This window comes from Coregonus clupeaformis, chromosome 15 (genome assembly GCF_020615455.1).
Source record: "Coregonus clupeaformis isolate EN_2021a chromosome 15, ASM2061545v1, whole genome shotgun sequence".
NCBI lineage: Eukaryota > Metazoa > Chordata > Actinopteri > Salmoniformes > Salmonidae > Coregonus > Coregonus clupeaformis.
This window is the reverse complement of record NC_059206.1, coordinates 16,664,244-16,674,807: the sequence shown is the minus strand read 5'-3', so window position 1 is coordinate 16,674,807 and position 10,564 is coordinate 16,664,244. Positions and strand designations below refer to the sequence as shown.

General features: G+C 43.1%; 1 protein-coding gene across 4 annotated transcripts in view; it reads left to right on the top strand.

Annotated features, from left to right (window-relative positions):
- Positions 1-1,075: 1,075 nt before the first annotated feature.
- Positions 1,076-10,564, top strand: part of LOC121582673 (myocyte-specific enhancer factor 2C) — a 33,734-nt gene continuing 24,245 nt past the window's right edge. For 2 of the 4 annotated variants that reach the window (XM_041898655.2, XM_041898652.2), the window contains exons 1-2: positions 1,076-1,365; positions 7,750-7,965. The gene's annotated coding sequence lies outside the window, so the exon portion shown is untranslated. Of the gene's footprint in view, positions 1,366-7,749; positions 7,966-8,108; positions 8,603-10,564 lie in introns of those variants that run through there. The other 2 variants (XM_041898653.2, XM_041898654.2) reach the window with 2 other exon arrangements.

The following is a 10,564-nucleotide window of genomic DNA, read 5'->3' as shown; positions in this document are numbered from 1 at the left end:
TTTCTTTCTTTCTTTCTTTCTTTCTTTCTTTCTTTCTTTCTTTCTTCTTTCTCTCTCTCTCTCTCTCTCTCTCTCTCTCTCTCTCTCTCTCTCTCTCTCTCTCTCTCTCTCTCTCTCTCTCTCTCTCTCTCTCTCTCTCTCTCTCTCTCTCTCTCTCTCTCTCTCTCTCTCTCTCTCTCTCTCGTCTCTTCCTTGAGGGTGGGGGGATCAGGGGTGCCAGTGGTCAGTGTGTGTCTGTCAGGACCGTCTAGTAAGTGCACAAACCTGCAAACAGCCACCCACACAAATCTGTCAACTAACTCGTTAATGGCCTGGATGTGTTGATGTTTTCCTGTAACGACAAACTGGACCTGAGCTGAACTCTCAGACAGACAGACAGACTTTAGGACTGCTTAGCTTTAGGCTCAAATGAAATATTCGCCATGTCAATTCCAGACTGTGTGTGTGGTGAATCTGTGGAGTCAGCATGTAGTAGCCAAGTACAGTAAAGTCATCGGTGTGGAGAAGCCATTAAAGTTGTGAAGTGCAATAGAACAGCTATAGAGTAGGTTTATACCTGAGCTCTCATGCATAAAGAGATGCCCACAGCTGTGACCAATGTGCTGCCCACTATTTGTTATCATTGTGTATTTGCATGTGTGTGTTATCCTTGGTCCTCAAGAATCACTGTATCCTCACACTAAACCTATAGGAACTGTTTCTAGTAGCTTCCTCTCCTGAGTCGTCACCTCATATCATTTCCTTCATCTGCAGTGATCTGAGAGAAGTGGACAGGTGTAACCTAATCCTCAGCCTATAGCAGATGCTCAGTGTGTTGAAATCTAGGCAGTGTTCACAGGTTTGATTGCTTTCTCTCTCTCCGTCTCTCTCCCACCACCACCCCTCTCTCTCTCTGTAATGTGAAGAGCCATAGGCCTTTAGACCAGTAATCCTGGGCTCTTATGCCAAGGCCTACAAAGGCCAGAGTGTCAGCGACACACACACACACCACCTACAGTATGTCGCCGTGTAGTTGGAGAAAAATAGCTAAATATACCCAGTGACAGAGACCGTTGACTAGACCTCTGCCACAGACACGCACCCAACCAGCACGTACTGGGGAGGTCACAGGGTGTGTGTGTGTTCCAGGGTGCTGCTGGGGCCTGGTTATGTCTCTCTCCTCTCAGTGTACAGTTAGCTCTGAGCCAAACACAGTCACCCAGCTCTCTGGGTTCTCTCCTCTAAGCCAGCTGGTCTGGCTTTATACCTTCTTTTACTCCTTCGTTCAGTTTCATCCCTTCTTTTCTGAGATAAAGAATAGAGTGGTCTGACCCTCAGCTGGAGCTGGAGGGAACCTTCCAGGGGAAGATAATACAAGCAGCACTGGTGAGTGAGTGTGTAATGCACAGTGAACTCTTACCGACTCATAGCTCCTCTGGAGTTTCATGTTAGAGAGTTTTGGGCTGAAAAGAGTGTGCCACATAGTCATACAAGAGTTTGTGAGTGTGTGAGAGCGTTTAAGAGTGTGTGGGCTAGTCTGTCTATGGGACAGTGTCTGAGTGCGCTGCAAATGTCCAGTGTTAGAAACATGGCATGACAGATTAGAGAACATGAAAACAGAGATGTTTTCTATGGTGTTTTCTCATGATATACTAATAGTATGGCTTCATCTGCTGAACAGAAACCATCTAAAGGAAAATCTAAAGGACTTGTAATGCCTCCCATAGTCGAGCCTCTCTCACCTCTGTGTGTGGTTGGCTAAGGTTCCCCTAGTCTGCTGTCCGTCTGTGTCTGCCTGTCCGTCTGTGTCTGCCTGTCCGACCATGGCGAGATGCACGGCCACTGCTGCAGGAGTCAATCAGGAGTGGCCCGAGACGTAAAGTTACATTTTGACCATGAAAAACAACATAAAACAATGTCAAATTCACTGTTATAATCTTTACTGCACTTGTAGCAAGCTACAGTATATAGCTACATCCCACTGGGCACACCACGGCATTTCAACGTGGATAATTGGGTAACATTTTGTTGAGACATTGATTGATGAAATTAAAACATATATTCACAACAACAAAAAAGACCGCAAAAGTTAGTTGAATTTCCTATGTGTAATCACAATGTTTTCAACCATCTAAAAGCACAACCAAATTCCAATGGAAAAACAATGTCAGATTTTTGGTTTAGTTGTCACACAAATATCTATCACTGTGCTTTCAACTATTTAGAAGCACAGCAAAGTTAAAATGGTTATACAGTGTCAGATATTTTGTTTATTTATACAACAGATTGTGTTACTTATCTATGTGCTTCATCTAATAGCAGAACCAAATGACCTGTATTGCAGTTGAGATTACATTATTATTATAGTAATATGTGCCATTTAGCAGACTTTTCTATCCAAAGTGATTTATAGTCATGCGTGCATACATTTTACATGTGGGTGGTCCCAGGAATCGAACCCACTACCCTGGCGTTACAAGCGCCATGCTCTACCAACCGAGCTACTAAGGACATTGAAATACATTAAAAGTACATGGTGCAAGTGATCAATGGCGTTCGAGATTCTGCACAGATTATTACAGCAATTGTGAAGATCTCCACAGACCTGCGATGACCTATGCATGCTATCTTGAACATGCACGCTTTATATGATTACATAGAAGACATTTATAGTTACAGTAGCCTCAAATTGTGGCCAATGATCTGTTACTAATTTTAAGGTTTAATGTTACATTAGTTTGTAAGATAGCCTTAACTTTAGGCTATTAACTGTATTACAACATTTATATTGAATTATGTTTGGTTGACAGTGCAACCAAATATCAACATTTAAAGGAGATGTATTCACTGCTTGGGTAGTTCCATCTCAACCACTGGCTTAATCCCATTCTTTAATTTACATTTTTGGTTGAGTTGGAGACGTGAACCCAAAATATAATTTGTTAATTTATCGACAAGGAAATAAACTATTTTTTGTATTGCAAAAGTGATATTGAATTGTGTTAGGTTGTCAATGCAACCAAATATCAACATTTGAAGGATATGATCTGCTTGGTTAGTTCCATCTGTGTCACTGACTTAGTCTGGCTTTAATTCCAGTTTTTTTGCAAATTAATAATTGATATGTTGGATTTAAGTCTCCGTCTCTAAATGCACTTTAAATAAAGTTTGATTTACTGTAATTTAGTCCTATTCTTTAACTTTTGGGGGGTTGAGATGGAGACTTGAATCCAACATATAAATTATGAACGTGCTCATAATCAATTATCATATCAATATAATTAATAATCAATAATCATTTCAATTATTCCAGACAAACTGGGATTAAAGCCAGACTAAGTCAGTGGCACAGATATCGAAGCAGGAGATACATCTCCTTCAAATGTTGATATTTGATTGCGTTGACAACCAAACACAATTCAATATCATTACATTTTAAATCAACCAGAGCTTGAAACCCTAGGTATTGTCTATTTTTAGTTTAATTCTCTGTTGAATTGAAACAATAGCTGTTGATGACTTTACAATTGCTATATGGGCCTAAATGGCATCATTGATGATAGGCCTATATAAGTGATGAAGTATGGTCACATTTAATTTGCTCTGTTAAATTTACCCTTTGGAATGACTTCGATAGCAACAGTGAATCTATTTAGTTTTTAAGTGGAGATCTCTCAACAATCATTCTCACGATAGCACATTGGTAATATTCAGTGACAAATATCCTAGCTGGGCTTGGTTAAAACCCTGGATGGGAGACCAAACGAATAGCTGTAAATAGATACATTCTCCAGTAGGAGGTGCTGCCCAGCCTATTGTTTTTTTTTTCTTATTGTGAATCTAACGTTGAAGATCTGAAGTTGTGTTAAAGATACAAATTCAACAGGTTTGTCTATTTTGAAATGTGGTTACCATGATGACAATCCTGCGGTTGAAAGTTCACCCTCAAAACAACAGTTGAATACTTTTTTCAAATGCTATGTATTTTCCACGTAGATTCCACGTCACAAAACGTTGACAAATTACATTGAAACAATGTTGATTCAACCAGTTTGTGCCCAGTGGAATAGCTCAGCATTCAAGGGCAGTGTTAATATACAGTACTGGATGTATGCAAGTATAGAATGTTTTGTGGTTCTGTAATGGTTGGTCATTGGGCCCTCCTGGAGGCAGAACTGACCGATATTGTAAAAATTATTGAAAACAAAAACCTTCATTTAAGGTTAAGGTTAGGCATTAGGGTTAGCAGTGTGGTTAAGTTTAGGGTTAGGTTTAAAATCTGATTTTATGACTTTGTGGCTATTCCAGCTAGTGACCACTCAGCAGAGATGTCTCCAGAACAAGATTCATGACGATTACAAAATTACATATTGGTTTACTTAAAGGCTCTGCATGGTCAATCCGGATCTGAAGTGGCCATACAGCATTTACTGCGATGCAGACTTCAGGGCTTTCATACTTATTGTGCTTAGCAGAGCAGAGCTATTGTGAAGGAAGCTGTAAAGGAGGTGAGTTTGTGTTTATACAGGATGTACAGCCCCCACCTACCATCAACCAATCATGTCATTGCGGAGTTATATGGAGCCCTCCGCATTGTTACAACATTTGAGAGGCACACAGCGATGCGGTACGGAGCTTGATTTGGCCTTCGGAGGCTCTGCAATTGCATCACACCCTCCATACGAAGCCTCCGACCACATTTTCCGGACAAGCATAAATTGGCTTTTACCTTGTAAGCAGTTTATGGACAAGATATGACAGCAACCCATGCTTTTGCTGTCATACCTTGTCCATAAACGGCATAAAAAGGTAAGGAAACCATTATGTCATTTGGTAATTTGGGTGAACTATCCCTTTAACATTAAGGGGGGAGAGATTATTTTTAAAGAATCACATAGTAGCAGGAACAGCACCATGTAGTGGTCAGAACCTGGTAATATCAGGATGTTGGGTGGGACATAAACCAAACAACTTCAATGACTAATTTCACTGAACAGGGGAAAAAACCCATCATCAAATTCACTAAAAATACATTACATAGGATGAAGAAACAATACTCCAAGCCGCAGCTCCATACTACTTGGCAGACATAGAGAACTGATACTGTATACTCGTTGTTGGGGTGGGATTGGCGTGGGGTGTGGGTGGTCTGTGGGTGGCTTTTTACCATTTCTTTGGATTCCTCGTCTTACACATTGCTAGAAAAAAGTTTGTTCAAAATCGGATATTAGTTACTATATTTATTGAATATTATATGAATCCTATAAATTTAAATGGCCAATTTGGGTGCAATCAATTAGCTTAAATTCTAAGAGACCAAATTATATTTAAACAAAATAATGTTACAGGAATGCTAATCTTATCTGTTTCTAACTACATAAATTATTTCAGAACAATCTTAGATGGTGGGTGTCATGGGTTGCTGAAATGATATGGAACGACCCTCCTAGCTTCAAACCAAATAAAATAAAATTGTATTTGTCACATACATATGTTTAGCAGATGTTATTGTGGGTGTAGCGAAATGCTTGTGTTACTAGCTCCGACAGTGCAGTAATATCTAACAAGTAATATCTAACAATTTCACAACATATACCCAATACACACAAATCTAGTAAGGAATGGAATTTAAGAATATATACATATATGGACAAGCAATGACAGAGCGGCATGGACTAAGATACAGTAGAATATTATAGAATAGAATACAGTATATACATATGAGATGAGTACTGCAAGATATGTAAACATTATTAATGTGACTATTGTTCAATTTCTTAAAGTGGCCAGTGATTTCAATAAGCAGCAGCAGCCTTTAATGTGCTAGTGATGGCTATTTAACAGTCTGATGGCCTTGAGATAGAAGCTGTTTTTATTCTCTCGGTCCCAGCTTTGATGCACGTATACTGATCTCGCCTTCTGGATGATAGTGGGGTGAACAGGCAATGGCTCGGGTGGTTGATGTCCTTGATGATCTTTTTGGCCTTCCTGTGACATCGGGTGCTGTAGGTGTCTTGGAGGGCGGGTAGTTTGGCCCCGGTAATGCGTTCGGCAGACCGCACCACCCTCTGGAGAGCCCTGCGGTTACAGGCGGTGCAGTTGCCGTACCAGGCGGTGATACAGCCCGACAGGATGCTCTCAATTGTGCATCTGTAAAAGTTTGTGAGGGTTTTAGGTGCCAAGCCAAATTTCTTCAGCCTCCTGAGGTTGAAGAGGCTCTGTTGCGCCTTCTTCACCACACTGTCTGCGTGGGTGGCCCATTTCAGTTTGTCAGTGATGTGTATGCCAAGGAACTTTCCACCTTCTCTACTGCAGTCCCGTCGATGTGTATAGGGGGGTGCACCCTCTGCTGTTTCCTGAAGTCCACGATCATCTCCTTTGTTTTGTTGACGTTGAGTGAGAGGTTATTTTCCTGGCACCACACTCCCAGAGCCCTCACCTCCTCCCTGTAGGCGGTCTTGTCATTGTTGGTAATCAAGCCTACTACTGTCGTGTCGTCTGCAAACTTGATGATTGAGTTGGAGGCGTGCTTGGCCACGCAGTCATGGGTGAACAGGGAGTACAGGAGGGAGCTGAGCACGCACCCTTGTGGGGCCCCAGTGTTGAGGATCAGCAAAGTGGAGGTGTTGTTTCCTACCTTCACCACCTGGGGGCGGTCCGTCAGGAAGTACATTAGGTTGACTCTTTTTATCATAAGTAGACTTACACCTTTAGTGTAGCCTTTAGCTTGTGGTCTCTTGCGTCGTTACAGTCTAGTTGGTCATGTTGGTCATGTCACATCCCTGACAGGCAGGGTTTGTGGTGTACATTCTAGAAGCGTAACTACTGTATACAATTACAATGCAACAATTCCATAGCTACTGTTAACCACTGTCTGACTGGCTATCACTGCAGTACTGTGTGATTGCTGTGTGTCCAGGCTGAAATTCTAGAGTGTATCTGAGCTTAAAATATCTCTGGTGGTACTGCCCTTACACTCTGGCCTCTGAACCAGGGAGCTACATGCCACATGTGTGTGTGTGTGTGTGTGTGTGTGTGAGAGAGAGAGTCTATGTGCCTATGAGTAAAGGGATGGAGAGAATAAGCTTAAAGCACGGTCCTATGGAACATGAGTTGAAAGCATGCTTTGAAATACCCCCTCATATTATACCCCCTCATATTATACAGCTTGTTGAGACATCCTTTCATTGTTGTTAAAATGCTACTGGGATTACTGTGCATGTGTTGTTAACAGTCCTGTCTCACATAAATAATAGGTAGATTGTGTGTGTGTGTGTGTGTGTGTGTGTGTGTGTGTGTGTGTGTGTGTGTGTGTGTGTGTGTGTGTGTGTGTGTGTGTGTGTGTGTGTGTGTGTGTGTGTGTGTGTGTGTGTGTGTGTGTGTATGTGTGAGTGAGCTGCAAAGTGGGTTAGAGCAGATAGAAGTAGCCTACTGCTGTAGAGTGGTAGGACATGTTTTAAGTCCATCCACCCATCCAACACTACAGTTCTAGTAAACAGGTGCAGTTCCAATAGCTTCCACTGTAGAGCTCCCGTGAGCTACAGACCAATACTTAATACTTTCTGTTTGCCCTGTGTATTTCAGGGCAGGGAGAGTACATTACTCACTGAAAATGTACATCCATTTGAGTTTAATCATCTGTGTTAAGATTAAAAGCAGGTGTCTCACTGTTTGAATTGGCCGTGTGTGTGTGTATAAACTACATATAAATCTATGATATTACCACCAGCCCCAGTCTCATACTGTATCTCTCCTGTATGTCTCTCCCAGGTGCTCTGTAAACCTATGGACCTGGTGCCCTTAGAGACCACCCTGACGGAACACTCAGACACAGACTGACAGAAAGACTAAAATAGCGGACTGAAACACAGATGAGAGCAAGAGATTGAGATAAAGCCAAACGGAGAGACAGAAACGAAGACTGAAATGCATGCAGAACGACTGAAGCTTTGATGGAACAGAAGGACATGTGCAAGTGATTGACTGGTAAGAGATCAACGTTTTCTCTGCATGCTAAACCAGAATGGAAATGTAGCTCTACTCCGACTCGGGTGGTTTATTTATTTGGCACGTGTTGACTGAACATACGTCAGACAGACTGGCAGCAGTGGTGAGTAGTGTGTGTATGTGCCGCACGCCAGAGCATTCACCATAGAAACTTGTTCAGCGATCGCGTGTATGTGTGAGGGAGTAAATAAGGAGAGAGATATAGAGACCGACAGAGAGAGACAGAGACTGAGAGAGAGCGGTGGAAGTGTCGCACATTACCGACGGGAAACAAACATTAGCGGGATAATCCCCCTTTCCTTCTCGTCCTCCTTTCCCTCCCTCACTCAATCTCACTGAGAACCTGCGTAGCACGACTCCCTCTGATTTAGTGGATTCTTCCTCTTCATTTCAAACCTGGAGCGGAGAGTTTTACTGTTGCCAGTTGCCTGCCTATTCCCGTGCTGTGTTTTTATTCATGAGAAATAGTAGGCTATTGCCGTTCTGGATTTAAAGTGAATTCCTTTTTCTAACCGGGCTCGAGGACTTTTACGCTGTACAGTTCAACCGGACAAGGCTTGTGAAAACGCCCGCGGTAACGCACACTAATATCTGACAGAGCAGCCTCATGAGTCAAGTAAGTGTGTCCACGCCTCCACTGTGGTTAATTTATGATAATCGTTTCGAAAGTGTACGCAGTTGGGACAGTTTGCCCTATTGACATAAACGACCATAAACTCATAATATGAGTCTGTCATTATGAGTCTGTAATAAATGTGTAATAAGGGGAAAACATGTTTCTCAGAGAGTATAAAACAGCCTAGTGAGAGAAATGTGAATTATATTGGCCTGTTTATTTATTTTTATGTAGTATTGTCTTCATGTCAATTTGAAGTTGATTGAGCTCTCTACATTTATACATGTTAGAGAAAGTAAACTCACAGGCAGAGGCCTTGCACTGTTGGCCAAATTCAGTATCTTCAAAGTAATTTTGAGAAAAGAAACAATCTATTATATTTTTCAGTGTAGACTACTAATGCAAGTAAGGAACTTGTGCACCCAGGGAATGATGACCATGATCACAGGCTAGAGCAGTGTATGTGGCCGGGAGGGATGTCTTTAGTAGTCTCCAGCCCTGCCCTTTGGTCCACCTGGAGTGCTACAGTGTGTGTAGGCTTTTGTTCCAGCCCAGCACTAACACACCTGACCTGATCCTTGGCTCCTGTCCTCTGGATAAGCCTCTAGTGTCTGTGTCTTTCCCATTGAGCCAGAGAGATCAGCTCAGGTCTCTGGGGTTACAGGTGGATTAAAGGCTAAAAACTAGCCTCACCTGCCAGCCACATCTTAGCTTTATGGACCAACACATGGCTGGGCAGGGGTGCACAGCACAGACCCTACAGTTCCACAGTCCTGATGGTTTTAGTTTCTCCCTAGCATTCTACTTGATCAATTGATTGTCACTTAATCATTTGTACTGATTGGCTGGAGGTTAACGAGGTAGAAAACCAGAAAACACTGTGGGCCTCACTCACTTCTCTCTTCACCACAGGCAGACCTGATGAATTCACAACCCAAACATGTTGCTTATTTAAAGGCACATGGCAGAGGATGTGCTGCGTTGTCCCCATTATGGGCCTGTAAAGGCAATCAGCCGTTGATACATACATTTCTGGACTTATAAGTTAATGATTAGTTCAACTGTCGTACTCAATCAGAACCCAAAATATAAGCTTGTTTTACTCCCATGGGGGGGAATGCTTTGTTATTGTTTATACTGCTGATTGCCGCTTTAACTCTGACCCCCCTGTCTCATAAGCCAGTCTCTCACATGCCTGGATTTTGCCCCAACAATTGTGTTCTAGTGAGTGCAGTGTCATCTGCCACTGCTGTAAAACACCCTACTTACTGCATAGTATTGCATCTTCCATCCTCCAGGTATAGTCTAGTACAGAGCAGTCTTTGTCTGCTTGTTGCCTGTAGCTACAGTAGTGTTAATCAGAAACTCCCCCCGACTCTAGTCTACTCTAGTCTGAAGTATTTATAGTTGGTCACGTGGCCATAGTGGAGAATGGGGTGAAAAGCGGTGAGCTGTAAAGCATCTACTGGCCAGCTTGGTAGGGCTGTAGGACACCAAGTCATTTCCTTTACTTCCTATTTTCTTCCTGACAAAGTGATAGAACAACTAGATGCTTTTTAATGTCTTATTTGCAGTGGTCATAGCGGCGTGTTGAAGTTGACACAGGGGCTATGTCTGGGGGCTGCATATGACTGCCAGCCTGCCACCACACTGAGACTCGGCTACGTACACCCCGCCGCCCCCAGCCCTCTACCCCTCCTGTCCTCTATCTGCCCCCAGCCCTCTACCCCTCCTGTCCTCTATCTGCCCCCAGCCCTCTACCCCTCCTGTCCTCTATCTGCCCCCAGCCCTCTACCCCTCCTGTCCTCTATCTGCCCCCCAGCCCTCTACCCCTCCTGTCCTCTATCTGCCCCCAGCCCCTCTACCCCTCCTGTCCTCTATCTGCCCCCAGCCCTCTACCCCTCCTGTCCTCTATCTGCCCCCAGCCCTCTACCCCTCCTGTCCTCTATCTGCCCCCAGCCC